Source organism: Palaemon carinicauda, chromosome 15, assembly GCF_036898095.1.
Source record: "Palaemon carinicauda isolate YSFRI2023 chromosome 15, ASM3689809v2, whole genome shotgun sequence".
Taxonomy (NCBI): domain Eukaryota; kingdom Metazoa; phylum Arthropoda; class Malacostraca; order Decapoda; family Palaemonidae; genus Palaemon; species Palaemon carinicauda.
In genome coordinates, this window is record NC_090739.1 from 35,975,668 (window position 1) to 35,989,783 (window position 14,116).

Here is a 14,116-nt window from a genome sequence, read left to right on the forward strand (position 1 = left end):
AATAATAATAATAATAATAACGTCTTATTTCAGATGGAAAAAGTTAATAGGATAAATTTCAAGGTAAAGAACAAACGCTAAGATTATATCAAAACAAAAAAAAGGAAAAAATATAATCCTGAGGGAAAAACAGAAAAACTGGGCCATTTACCAAAGGGACCTCTATTTTAACATGCAATAAAAACCAAGCTGTTTACCACTCAAACTTTCGCCATAGAAAGAACATTTCTTTTCCCTTGTCTATAAAGTATGATTGGCGTGGCAGTAAAGCAAAAGAGCCCTATAAGCCTAGTTTCCTGAACGTACATCACCATGCAAAAACGAGACTTCCTGGTATCAGGGTGATAATGAGGATGATAATGATAGCATTGAGGTTGCTCATCCTGATAGGACGGGAAAGGGGGGAAGGGGAATTGTGGGGATGGTGACGGTTTATGGTAGTTGTGAGTAGAGGAAAGAATTATGAGCAATATACGGAAAGTGGAAAGGGAGGAGGGGTTAAGAGAAGATGTATATATACCTACGCGTCGCGCGCGCGCACACACACATATATATATATATATATATATATACTGTGTATATATATATATATATATATACGGATCAGATTGTGACAATCCCAAAATGAACTTCAGATAGGGCAATCAACTGAACTGGGTTTCATGACTTGCAATCCACCAGTTCACTTAGATGTATGTGTATGGGTAACAGTAACTGCTGAATAAAAAAAAAAAAAAAAAAGAATGAGATACCAGGAGGCTGTATTCTCCTACGCATTTCCTAAGGATGTTCGAGGTTTTTTTTTTTTTTGTGGGGACAACTTTTAAATACGATTACTAAGTAGTTTTACATTCTAGCATTGATCAGACTCCAAAGAAACACAAAATATCTGTCAATGATATTAAATCATTTAAGTGGTAAATAGCAAAAATGACATAATGACGAAACGACCACCAAACACTGTAATGTGTAACTGTAACAAATAATAGTAAAATAAGCGAAAATATATAAAGGCTATAAACATACACGTGGTAGTGGGGTGGTATATGCACGTTGTAGAGGAGGGATTCGCATGTGGTAGTATCGATGGGGTGTGGGGGGGGGGGGAATCGATCAACGAGTGATACTGTGAAAAAGGAGAGAAGGAAGGGAGATGTTTGACCTTCTACAATACAGCAACCACTTACGCGATACGCTCTTTTGATTTCTATATCTTACGCACCTACGTGTTTACGCCTGCGCTTTGTGGTGTGTGAATATACAAGTGTCGGTTAATCCCATGAATAACCTTGGAATCCCAGGATCAATGGACTGATATTTTCTTACCTCAAAGTATGATAAATTAAGGGACCCTTGTAATCAATATCGCACTTTATTGAATAATTTGTTCAGCGAAAGGTATGCTTTACGTGTCAAATACAAAAGCGATCCAGTTATTTTCGCTAATAAAAGTCTGCAGCCTCTCACAAGATCTTCTAGGTCTAGGATATGGACGGAATACTGAAATCAATAAAGAAAGATGCGAAAGGCAATAGGAAACAGGAATAATCTCCAGTTGAGCCGAGAGAGAGAGAGAGAGAGAGAGAGAGAGAGAGAGAGAGATTTTGATAAAATCAATGTGTGCCCATTTCTTAAACAAATAATAATACCTCATAACTCACAAATATAATTGAAAAGACCTGCTATGTACACACATGCACACATAGGCTATATAACAGATGTAAATATTAGCCACAAATGGGATTTAATATCACATATTCCATATCAAATCACACTTTTGGTCGATAATTACACCACACACACTACAATATGTGTACATATACATATATATATATATATATATATATGTATATACATATGTTCACTCTCTTTCTCTCTCTCTCTCTCTCTCTCTCTCTCTCTCTATATATATATATATATACATATATATATATATATATATAATATATATATATATATATATATAATATATATATATATATATATATGTATATACATATATTTATATATATATATATATGTATATACATATATATACAGAGAGAGAGAGAGAGAGAGAGAGAGAGAGAGAGAGAGAAAACGCAGATGGTTCCAGAAACAGATATCCTTAAACTGCTAGGCTATCATTTTCCATAACGTTGCTTCGATATGCATTGCTGTAATAAAATTTCACTAAGCAACATCAACATATCCTTTCTAAAAATGTATTATATAAATAAATATATATATATATATATATGTATATATATATATATATATATATGTATATGTATATATACATATATATATATGTATATATATATATATATATATATCAATCTCATCATCTCCTACGCCTATTGACGCAAAGGGCTTCATACATACACACACACACACACACACATATATATATATATATACCGAACGTGCTAAAAAGTATTGAAAATCGTATATTTCCTAATCTAAGCAAACATATAAACTCGAATTGAACAAGCTAACATCACGGACACGATGATCAAAGACGAGTAGATGCAGCAGGCCGACAACGAAAGCCATCAATAGCAAATATGCTAACTGGATCATACGACATTCATTACATTGATTCTAATCTTTGGTATTAGTCATTTCGCACGGTAAGCTGATCTCGATTTCTGCCGTGGTGGACGAAGCTGGATGACATGTGTTCCACGAACCAAAAGAAAAAAAAAGAACAGGATGAGGTGGATGACGTTGTCGCTGACGGTTGAGAGCGGCAGTCTTTTTCTCTCTTTCTTTCGATATCGGGCTGTTCGTCAATACGTTACGTGGGTATTGTTACCCAGGACAGGGGTGGGAACATGAATGTCACAATGGGAGGGGAAGGGGCACAGATGAGAGAGAGAGAGAGAGAGAGAGAGAGAGAGAGAGAGAGAGAATATCATATGAATAACTTATGATTATGTTTACCCTGGTGGGATGAGAATGCATTTCTCTCTCTTTCCATCTCTCACAGGCTAAAAACCCACAACAGTAGGTTAATGATTATTTACCTAAGAGAGAGAGAGAGAGAGAGAGAGAGAGAGAGAGAGGAGAGAGCGTGCATTCTCATCCCACTAGGGTAAACCTATTCAAAAGTTATTCATATGATATTCTCTCTCTCTCTCTCTCTCTCTCTCTCTCTCTCTCTCTCTCTCTCTCTCTCATAAACACAGGTTGGAACCCACAACAGTAGATTAATGACTATTTAGAGAGAGAGAGACGAATATTTTATGTGACATACTGTACAGACGCTCCAATCATAAAGTTCTGAAAATAAGAGAGGAAGCGTTTAACAAGAAAGTTTCAGACGCAAAGGAACTTACCTCGCCCCTCTACCTCCTCCAAAACCGAGAAATTTCCTTAATGGACTCAATGAGACCAAAAGGATAAGTCGAGACGACCAAAGGAGCTCTAAAGGAGACCGGCTGGGAATAGAGGTTCGGGAGACACGGCACTTCCTACTTCATCCATCATTCTGCCAATCTTTACATGACATGTGGGTCTGCTGACTTACGATCTGTATACTCTACTGGTAGTAATAGCCGTGCGCAGACACATTCGCGCACACAAGCACGCCCACTGATAGAGGTAATATGAAATAAAGCTAATAAAAAATACAGAAGCTAATCATTTGGAATTTTTATTAGTATCCAGTGTGTACACTATTTTAGATCATTAACCCCGCATATGTACTTTCATGATACTCATAGTCAACTATATATATGGGAATCAAACTCATATCTAGTATGAAAACTAACATTAATAGGATCATCCTTCACAAAAATATTATGTACACATACAGCATATAATACACATCCTGCCGTAATCAAGACTTGCATTTTCATATGGAATAATTAAAGAGGATTCGCAAACAAATTTTGTCAGCAGTAAAGGTTCAGATACGACACCTGTCTTATCTGGAGCATCCAGATCTCAAATTTCTTTGGATGTACTTCAATAAACCTTATCTATAGGATCAAATAACGCCATCAATAACACAAGAACTCTGATCTTCAAATATCATTTCTAAATAATATATACATACATATATATATATATATATATATATACATATATATATATATATATATATACACACACACAAGAGCGTTTTTTGAGCATCTGCTAATGTACGTTAGAGAATGAGCGCAAAGACATACACATGAACATTATATATATATATATATATATACATTATATATGTATATATATATATATATATATATTTATATATATATATATATGTTGGTAAATTTTGCACATTTAGATGTGTTTTTCATATTCAAATAAGCCATATCTATCTATCTATCTATATATATATATATATATATATATATATGTATATATATATATATATATATATATATATATATATATATATATATATATATACACACACACGTGTTTATAAAGTGTGAGAGAATAACGCAAAATAATTAAAAAATGCTTTTCATGTTTTTATCAGCTCATAAAAGGACTAAAATAAAGTTAAATTGGAGTGTTCGTTTCATAAGAACTAACCTTAATATGAATATCAAGGTGAATGAGTTGCTATTTAGAAAAAAGAAAATGTGTTTTTAATAACTACCCAGAGGGCGTTATAATCAGAACGAGTGAAAATGTTTAAGTGCTTAGAAACGAAAAAAAAAAAAGCATAGCTTATAAAAAGAGCGATAAAACCGCCATTTTGATTGCTTGTATATGCCACTCATCCACTTTCTCTAAACAAAAATGAATATGCGTGGCACTGACATTGATGTTCCTCGCACAAAAAGTACCTCATTATTATTATCATTATTATTATTACTTGCTAAGCTACAACCCTAGTTGGAAAAGCAGGATGCTATAAGCCCAGGGGCTCCAACAGGGAAAATAGTCCATTTAGGAAAGGAAGCAAGGAAAAATAAATTCTTAAAAAGAGTAACAACACTAAAACAAATATCTCCTATATAAACTATAAAATATTTAACAAAACGAGGAAGAGAAAAGACAAAAAAAGCGTGCCCAGTTGTACTTTCAAGCAAGAGACCTCTAACCAAAGATAGTGGAAGACCATGGTACAGAGGCTACAGCACTACCCAAGACTAGAGAACAATGGTTTGATTTTGGAGTGTCCTTCTCCTAGAAGAGGTGCTTATCATAGCTAAAGAGTCTCTTCTACCTTTAACAAGAGAAAAGTGGCCAATGAACAATTACAGTGCAGTGACCCCTCGGATGAAGAAGAATTGTTTGGTAATCTTAGTCTTGTCAGGTGTATGCGGAAAAAGGAGAATAAGTAAAGAATAGGCCCGACTATTCACTGTGTGTGTGTAAGCAAAGGTAAAATGAACCATAACCAGAGAGAAGGATCCAATGTAGTACTGTCTGGACAGTCAAAAGACCCCATAACTCTCTAGCGGTAGTATCTCAACGGGTGACTGGTGCCCAGGCAATAATAATAATAATAATAATAATAATAATAATTACCATCGTTAAGAAAATTTACAGGAAAATTTTTTAACACAAGTGTACAAGTATAGTTGGACACAGGAAATCCTGGCACACCACGCTCTGAGGAAATACACCTTGTCACACCCTTACCTCACTGTGAGTAACCAAACAGAGAAGTGCAGGGAGAGATGGCATTAATGGTTGAATGGACTACACAAGAAACTCTCCGCTCAGTACGGGTGGGATACGGTGCACTTCCTAAGGTCGCCAGGAAGTCCTGTGTCCAACTGTACATAATGCAATAGTACGACGGATTGATTTATTGAATGTGAGCTATAAGGCCCCTTGCTGAGACTGAGAAGGACATTCATCGCCATATTTTTTATCCTATGTCCATATTATGAACACATGAACATAATACCATTCATTGCTCGTGTGCAGGAGTACATTTATTGCTAATTATCAATACATTTGTCATTATGTTACTGACCACTGATACTGATGTACAAAGATACAGAGAGAGAGAGAGAGAGAGAGAGAGAGAGAGAGAGAGAGAGAGAGAACTTGATGGTACTGGTGGCTGATTTTTGGTAGCTAATTATCCGGTAATTAGCTTACTCTTCAATCAGCAGTCATAAAAAGTCTCTCCTGAGTGACTGTAGTTAGTTCTATGATACTTGAAGGAATAAGTACATTTTCTATTTGAACTTTTCCTTTTTTCTCGACAGTTTACAAAAGGGAAAATAATCTTGACGAGAAAATCGGCTTATCTTCCTTGTTTTTTCCATTATTATCATTAATTTCAATATCCTCATCACCCTTGTAAATCCTTATTACTATTTCTATTATAAAAAATTTGCTTCACTATTATTATCATTATTACCATAAATTATGATTGTTGCTATTATTCCAGCTACTATTGTAAGGAAAATATCAAAATAAAAAGACGAAAACAAACCTAATTCCCTCTTAACGAATACACGCACAGGCAAACCGGCATAAAGAGTAACAAGAGTAAAAATAAGTTGGGAGCCCAACCTTAAAATCTTTTAAACACATTCGTTCTCAAAACTCTCCAAGCACCGCCCCGTCAACGCCAATTTAAGCTGATCATTTGCATAGCGAGTCAAAGCGGGTTCAGGGCCTGGCCACTGCCACTCCAAAGACAAACATAAACACACACACACACCTTATTCATAGTTCATAATTTATGCTACGAAAGCAAGAGCACTCCTTTCACCTAGTACAACATGGGAGCAACGGAGACTGCATGTGTGTTAAAGCTGCCCCAAAAGGCTGTTTACGATGACAGCTATTCAAAAACAAGACAAAGGCCGTGAGCCTAGATAAATAAATGCCTTGGAAATCTGCGTCAGTGCACTGTTACATCAAGGTGTTTTCTCCCTTCCGTGAGCGTTCTCCTGAAAACAACGGGATATTTGACGGAATCAGTTCCATTTAACATTAAATGTTCGAAAAGAGGACGTCGAACTGTGACATATCATGGCCAAACTGACGTTTTGGCGAGCATTCAATATTGAAGAAATATTCACTTCCTGGTCAGCTTTTCGTTTTAGGGAAGATAATGCTTTGGTTCTTAGGTAATCTCCTCTCTCTCTCTCTCTCTCTCTCTCTCTCTCTCTCTCTCTCTCTCTCTCAATTCAAACCTATACGGCAAATAAAAAAGTAGAATAAAAAATATGGCAGTCGTCAACGCAATCTCCCTCTCCTCTCTCTCTCTCTCTCTCTCTCTCTCTCTCTCGTTCATGATAAGGTATTTATGTAATGGCCCAATAAAATGTATCACTCTCTCTCTCTCTCTCTCTCTCTCTCTCTCTCTCTCTCTATATATATATATATATATATATACATACATCCATATATACATACATACATTCTAGTCTACTGCAGGACAAAGGCCTCAGACATGTCTTGAGTCATGTCTGGGGTGTGGCCATTATCATCACCACGTTGGCCACTGCGGAATGATGATGGGTGACAATGTATACGTATGTGTGCGTATATATGCATGTAGGCCTATATGTGAACATAAAGTATATATGAGCTTATATATATTCATATATTTGTATATAAATACATACTTATACGAACATATATATACATGCATATATACAAACTATATATATATATATATATATATATATATATACAAAATATACGTGTGTGCGTAACTATGAGAAAACAAAGGTAAACTATAATAATGTAATATCTATGATATATTTCCTTTTTTTTTTAAGTAAAAATTTGCTACAAAGCAAAAATATGTCTAGAATGGCAGATAGAAATTAGTCATTTAACCATCCCTAGAGAGAGAGAGAGAGAGAGAGAGAGAGAGAGAGAGAGATGATGATGAATTTGAACATCATGAACTTTCTACTTCAAACTTCATTAGCCTAACGTTTGCTAAGTTAACAATGTCGTTTATATTTAATGAGATACGAACTAATATTGCACTTTCCTGAGCTTGCCAATTTTTTGCAAGGCAAAGATGAGATCGATCTGTGTACTGACTACCTCTAGGACATTTGGCAAGACTCATTTCCTGATTGTTACTCTCGAGCAGTAACAGCACTGTGCATAAATAGATAGCTAAAATGATTGCACAATAACAGGAGAGAGAGAGAGAGAGAGAGAGAGAGAGAGAGAGAGAGAGAAACCGAACCTTATCTTACTTATCTAACAAAGTATAAAACATACAATAAAACAAAATAGCAAATTAATCAGTAGAATGTTCGTCTATCATATGTCATATATTTGAAACTAAAAAGGCCTCGAAAACCCTCCAAAACTTAGAAATTATCACAAAACTACGAATTAATTAAGCGATAAGAATCGCATTCAAAGAAGCGTTGTAGAAGTGCTTAATCACATTTTACGGTGATCTTCAAGTAAATTCTGATTTTTTTTCTCCTTTTTTCCTTTTATCTAAGAAGAAAAAAGAATGCCATTGAGCTTAATTATCAGGGCCGTGCAATGCCAATCACTTCTGAAATGTGTGAAGGAATGTTTTACCTGGAAGTTTAACATTCGGTCAAAGATACTCTGTCTACGAAGTAGATTTAAATACATCCACAACGTTATCAAGTTGGCAGAGCATAAATATGCCAGTTAATGTCTTCTATGGTGATTAAGACATAATCTTAAGCAGTTTTATTACAGAGAGAGAGAGAGAGAGAGAGAGAGAGAGAGAGAGAGAGAGAGAGAGAGAGAAGTATAAACATCTAATATGCTTCCGGATGCAAATATGCTGTGGGTGTATACTAGAAAACGTGATGGACTAGCCTTACTAAAAAAAAAAAAAAAAAAAAATTAACGCCTGGCCTTCAAAATCGGCAAAGAATTTCAACTCATGAGCCAAGCTTAATACATTAAACTTTCCCAGATGGTATATAATAATATAAATTACTGTATAGTATATATGTAGAATTATTCAAAATGTTACTGGACATGTGTATTGATGTTTTCCTAACATTGTTTCGTGGAATGATGAGAAGCACACATCTGCAATAACAAACCAAAAGAATGAAAAGGTGATCACGAATATTCAATTTCACATGTGTCTGCTGTCGGTATGATAACCCCTCAATGCACACACGACCAGGTGGTTTGCTGGGTTGATGGGCGAGTGGCCAAGTAAGCATTTACGTGGGTGGGGGCAACTTGCAAGGGTGGTTTTTAGTCCTTCACAAGCATCCTTAATGGTAAGGAACATAGTTCCCAAAATGGGATTTTCAATTCCAATGAAATTCGTGAATGTATCGAAATTCACGTTCTCTACATATTCAAGAACCTGACTTACCTGGTACATTGGATTATGCAAATCTCTGTACTTGAATTTTCGATAAATACTGTTGTTACACGTTCCTGGGCAAAGGTTCTCGCAGAAGGGGTTCCTTTTGGTGCAGGAAAATCTAAAAGCAGGTTTATTCATTTTCCTTTTTTTTTACACTTCAAGTTTTGGGGGGCAGCCTTGAAAAGGATATTTAAGACAAATTAAAAAGAAATCTGACTTTGGAGTGATTCAGTAATGATAAAAAATTCTACAGAAAAATTGGACAAACTAACGACTAGCTTACTGTACACACACAACAAGTAAAAAAAAAAAAAAAAAAAAAAAAAAAAAAAAAAAAATAAAAAAATAAAAAAATAAAAAAGGAAATTGGATTGATGACTAAATATGATCAAAGGCGACTACAGCCGAGCTCAGATAATTACAAACAGCTAAAGAAAAATATATTCCTACTCTACGAAGTCAAAATAGAGATGCGTGTGCTTTTGCTATTAATAATAAAATACAGAGAAGCGATGAAAACTAACAATCAGTCTAATATGAGATGCTAACTTCAAATAATTAAAAAAAAATCATAACAAAATGTGAATATATATTAATACCTTTATTGGTTTTAATAAAATAGAAAAAAAAAAATTACCAAATACAACAAACTTGGTCAAGCACTGAACTTTCCAACCTTACATAATAACGCATTCACTTCAAAATTAAATGCTTGGAATAAGAACCAGTAAAAAAGCAAAAATGGTAAATGAATAAAAATAAAAGCCTTCTGCACCCCTTTTAAGGGATAAGCATCCTAAACCCACGTAAGTTCATCTGCGCATGATTAGGCGAACGACTGGGATGCTGTCCTTCTCCCTGGTTTAAAAAGGATCTCATTTGGCAGCTGCTTGAAAAACAAAGAAAAATCTAGAAAATTCTCTTGTATGTCTCACCACGAGGAGAGAAAATTGCAAGTTCACCTTAACATGATTCATGATTTGTCTGTGCGCACATGCGAGAGAGAGAGAGAGAGAGAGAGAGAGAGAGAGAGAGAGAGAGAGAATTTTCAGATTATCTGACAGGTTTCCCCTTACACTCTTATAGGAAAGGATTCTAAATTAAATTCTTCAGTTCATTTAACTTGAGTGGTGAAGTTGAAAGCTTCACATCGCCAACTATTCCTGTCTAACCAAAAGATTAATCCCCATTAATTTTAGATTAGCTTAATCTGTTAAATACCGAATGTCATGTGCATAAAATTCTCAACAATCTTTCCAACAAATTAATCGAACATTTATGTTCATTGAATTGAACGGCAGTTTTATTTCTCTCTTTTACAAAATGTATTTTAATGCAATTCTAAACAACGTTAGTCAGAAGGTTTACCAACAACTAGCTCTTTCCTACCTTCAGAATACCTCAAAACTAATTGAGTATTCTCGTCACACACTAAAGGGTATTTCGTGTCTAGACGTCGCGGTTGTCCAATTATATAAGGGTATCGGATTACGACAAATATCAATTGGTGTTTTTCTTCTATACTCTCCTTTTTATGGTGTAATTTACTTTACACACCTATCTACTCATATGAAGAATTTTTATCCTTAATTTGTGTATATAAAAAAAATGGAGACAGAATGTCTAATTAAAAGTAAAAATTGCAATCTATCCTAACCATTTCTGTGCCCACCAGGAAAGCTAAATATAAGGGAGAAACGAAAGACGAAATCAAACTTGCTCTGCCTGCTCATAACCATACCCACCCTAATAAGGAAGGCAAGACACATCCGATTGTCCCGAGCTGCAATCACAAACACTAACGACCCAATTAACTTGATGGTATGGATAGTGTGCAGAGCTATCACTATACTCTTGAGATGTCAGCCTCGTACAGAGGCCAGGGGAAACTCCCTCCCCACTCGCAACGCCAAACCTGCTCTCATTATCGTCATCCTTAAATCGAGTCACACAGGATAAAAAAAGAAAGAGAGGAGGAGGAGGAGGAGGAGGGGAGGTAATACGGGAAGCATTAATGAGTGCAATGGTTGGGGCAGGTGAAGAGGGGAGACAGAGTGGGAATGGGGGAAGAGGGACTAAAGAGGATAAACCTTTACACGTCAATGGAGAATATAAGGGGGTTAATTAGATAACCCATTTCCTCCCATCTCTCTCACCTGCTCACCCCAATTTCAAAGAAGTGGTGCTACGAATGGTTAGTCTTGCAATATGGAACAAATGCTGTGTAATAACACAGAGGCGAACGCATCCGCTCAGCTGTTCAGCATTGACTGGTTGGGTTGTTCTTCGATCGCTTTCATATAATACGAAAGCATTTATTTTGAAAGTTAACAAAATATGAATCTAATGCAAGATTATATGTATGTACTAGTGTACGCGACTTGTCAAAAATGACGGCTAAACATTTAGATGGATACGCACGCACACGTATGACTACTTACTCCCTCCCTACTCGAGGGACAGGGAGCGCCGAGCGTGACCGAAAAGAAATACATAACACGCACACACACACACACACACACACACACACACACACATATATATATATATATATATATATATATATATATATATATATATATATATATATATATATATATATATATATATAGCGCCAGAAGAGTAAAGTCTCAGATGCTGTTATACGTTTGCAGCTAGGTGTACATATAAGAAATAGCTTGAGATCGAAATTTTCCGGATTTCATCGGGGTAGTACTGTGTATATATTTAAGAAAACCTGGAATTGTTTACATCAGATACGAAAATATATAGGAATACAAGAGAGCAAACGGCACGTTCACCTCATCGCTAGTTTTCGGATCAGTAGAGATGAACAATGTTTGCCCTGGTCAGTTCATGGTTGGGAGACAGGCACTAAACAATATACAGTAAGAACTAAAGAGAGTTTTATTATATCATATAGACACGTATTGAAGGAGAGAAAGCTTAATAACCCGATATATTACTGTAACATATCACTAAACGTCTATAGAAGTGCTAATCAACCAGAAATATCCACATGAACAAAGACACAAAAGAATATGTACATCAAGAAATTAACATAGATACTGTATACGAATAAGAAAGCAACTGCAGAATCTACCGTGTAAAATCCACGAGGTAACACAAATAAATCAAAATCCAACGAGTCATTTCGTGATAGACTTCATAACTACATAACCGCAATAACTAAACCCTCGGTCAAACGCCCTGTCACCAACATTAAGGAAAGAAAAAATCAATTACGCTGGAAGGAGGTTCCACCCATTAATTACTAACAAAAAAGAAAAAGAAAAAAAATGGTGCTCTTTCTTCGATGTCGGTTTGGTAACACACATCCCATGAAAAACAAAAAAAATATTTTAGCTATTTAGATACAAAAACGGTAATTGAGTTTTATCATTTCCAGATGAGAACATAAATAATTTTGTTTAGACAATTTGGCGTAGACGTATCTGTCTATCTAACTATCCATATATATATATATATATATATATATATATATATATATATAGATATATATATATATATATATATATATATATATATATATATAGTATATAAATATGTATAAATATGAATACATCCACATATTATACATATATATATATATATATATATATATATATATATATATATATATATATATATATATATATATATATATACAGTATATATAACGGTAAGACAGCGAAGGGCGACGAAATGATAATAATAATTCCCTCCTTTATGTGAGGAAGGTAATCGGAGAGGAAATACCATTTTCAAAGACACGCCTCTTTTCAAGAGAAACCGCCAACGAAATATTCTGAGAGCTGCAACATGAAAGCGCTGTATAACCAGATCATGATAATATAGCATAGTGCAATGTTATATAGAAACCAATCTTTCCTAGATTTGTGTGAAGTCAAGAATGAACTGTATATATATCTGAGGTTTGACCCATAATGAACCGCTAATACTAGTCGACTACACGTCTAACATCATCATCATATTGTAATGAATTGGATTGGATTATAAAATTTAGGCCAGAAGCCAGGCACTAGTGCCGAGGAGGTGAGTCAGCACCGTTATAAATATTTAATTTATTAAAAATGTGAACATGATAAACCATTAAAATTATGTTAAAAACCGCATTCGCTAATAAATGCATCCATATACACGTACCAGAATTACTGTAAATGTCTCAGAGAAGCAATAGGCATATAATTCTATCAATAATGTAGTGAGATGTATTAAATACAGTCGATTTAACTAAATCAGTTGGATCAGAGACAGACATCTAGCTCAAGGGGAAAAGGGAAACGAAGAAAAACATGTGAACTATAAGAGTTACTGACACTTGGTATAACTTTACATTAAAGCCAAGAAAATTAAACGACCGTCAAAATCATGTAAACTAAACAGCAATCCACAAATTGTGGAAATTTGCAGAAAATACAAAAAAAGTACTACAAGCTTGCTAATCAATATGAAAAAATAAAACAAAAGTACTACAAGCTTGTACAAGCTTGCTAATCAATATGAAAATATAAAACAAAAGTACTACAAGCTTGTACAAGCTTGCTATCAATATGAAGAAAATAAAACAAATACAATACATAAATCTTATTAAAAAAATAAATTCAAAATAATTTGGGCAACTTGCACCTACCTCTGAATCAAATACATATAAAAGATATCATATAATACTTATTTCAATCTCTCTCTCTCTCTCTCTCTCTCTCTCTCTCTCTCTCTCTCTCTCTCTCTCTCTCTCTCTTTAACCAGACCGAAAATGTTTACTAGATTTACGTATATCACTTCTAAGATCTCGTTTATCAAACTCCGCAAGGAAATACTATTCTATGTTTGTCAAACAAGAGTATGCAATTT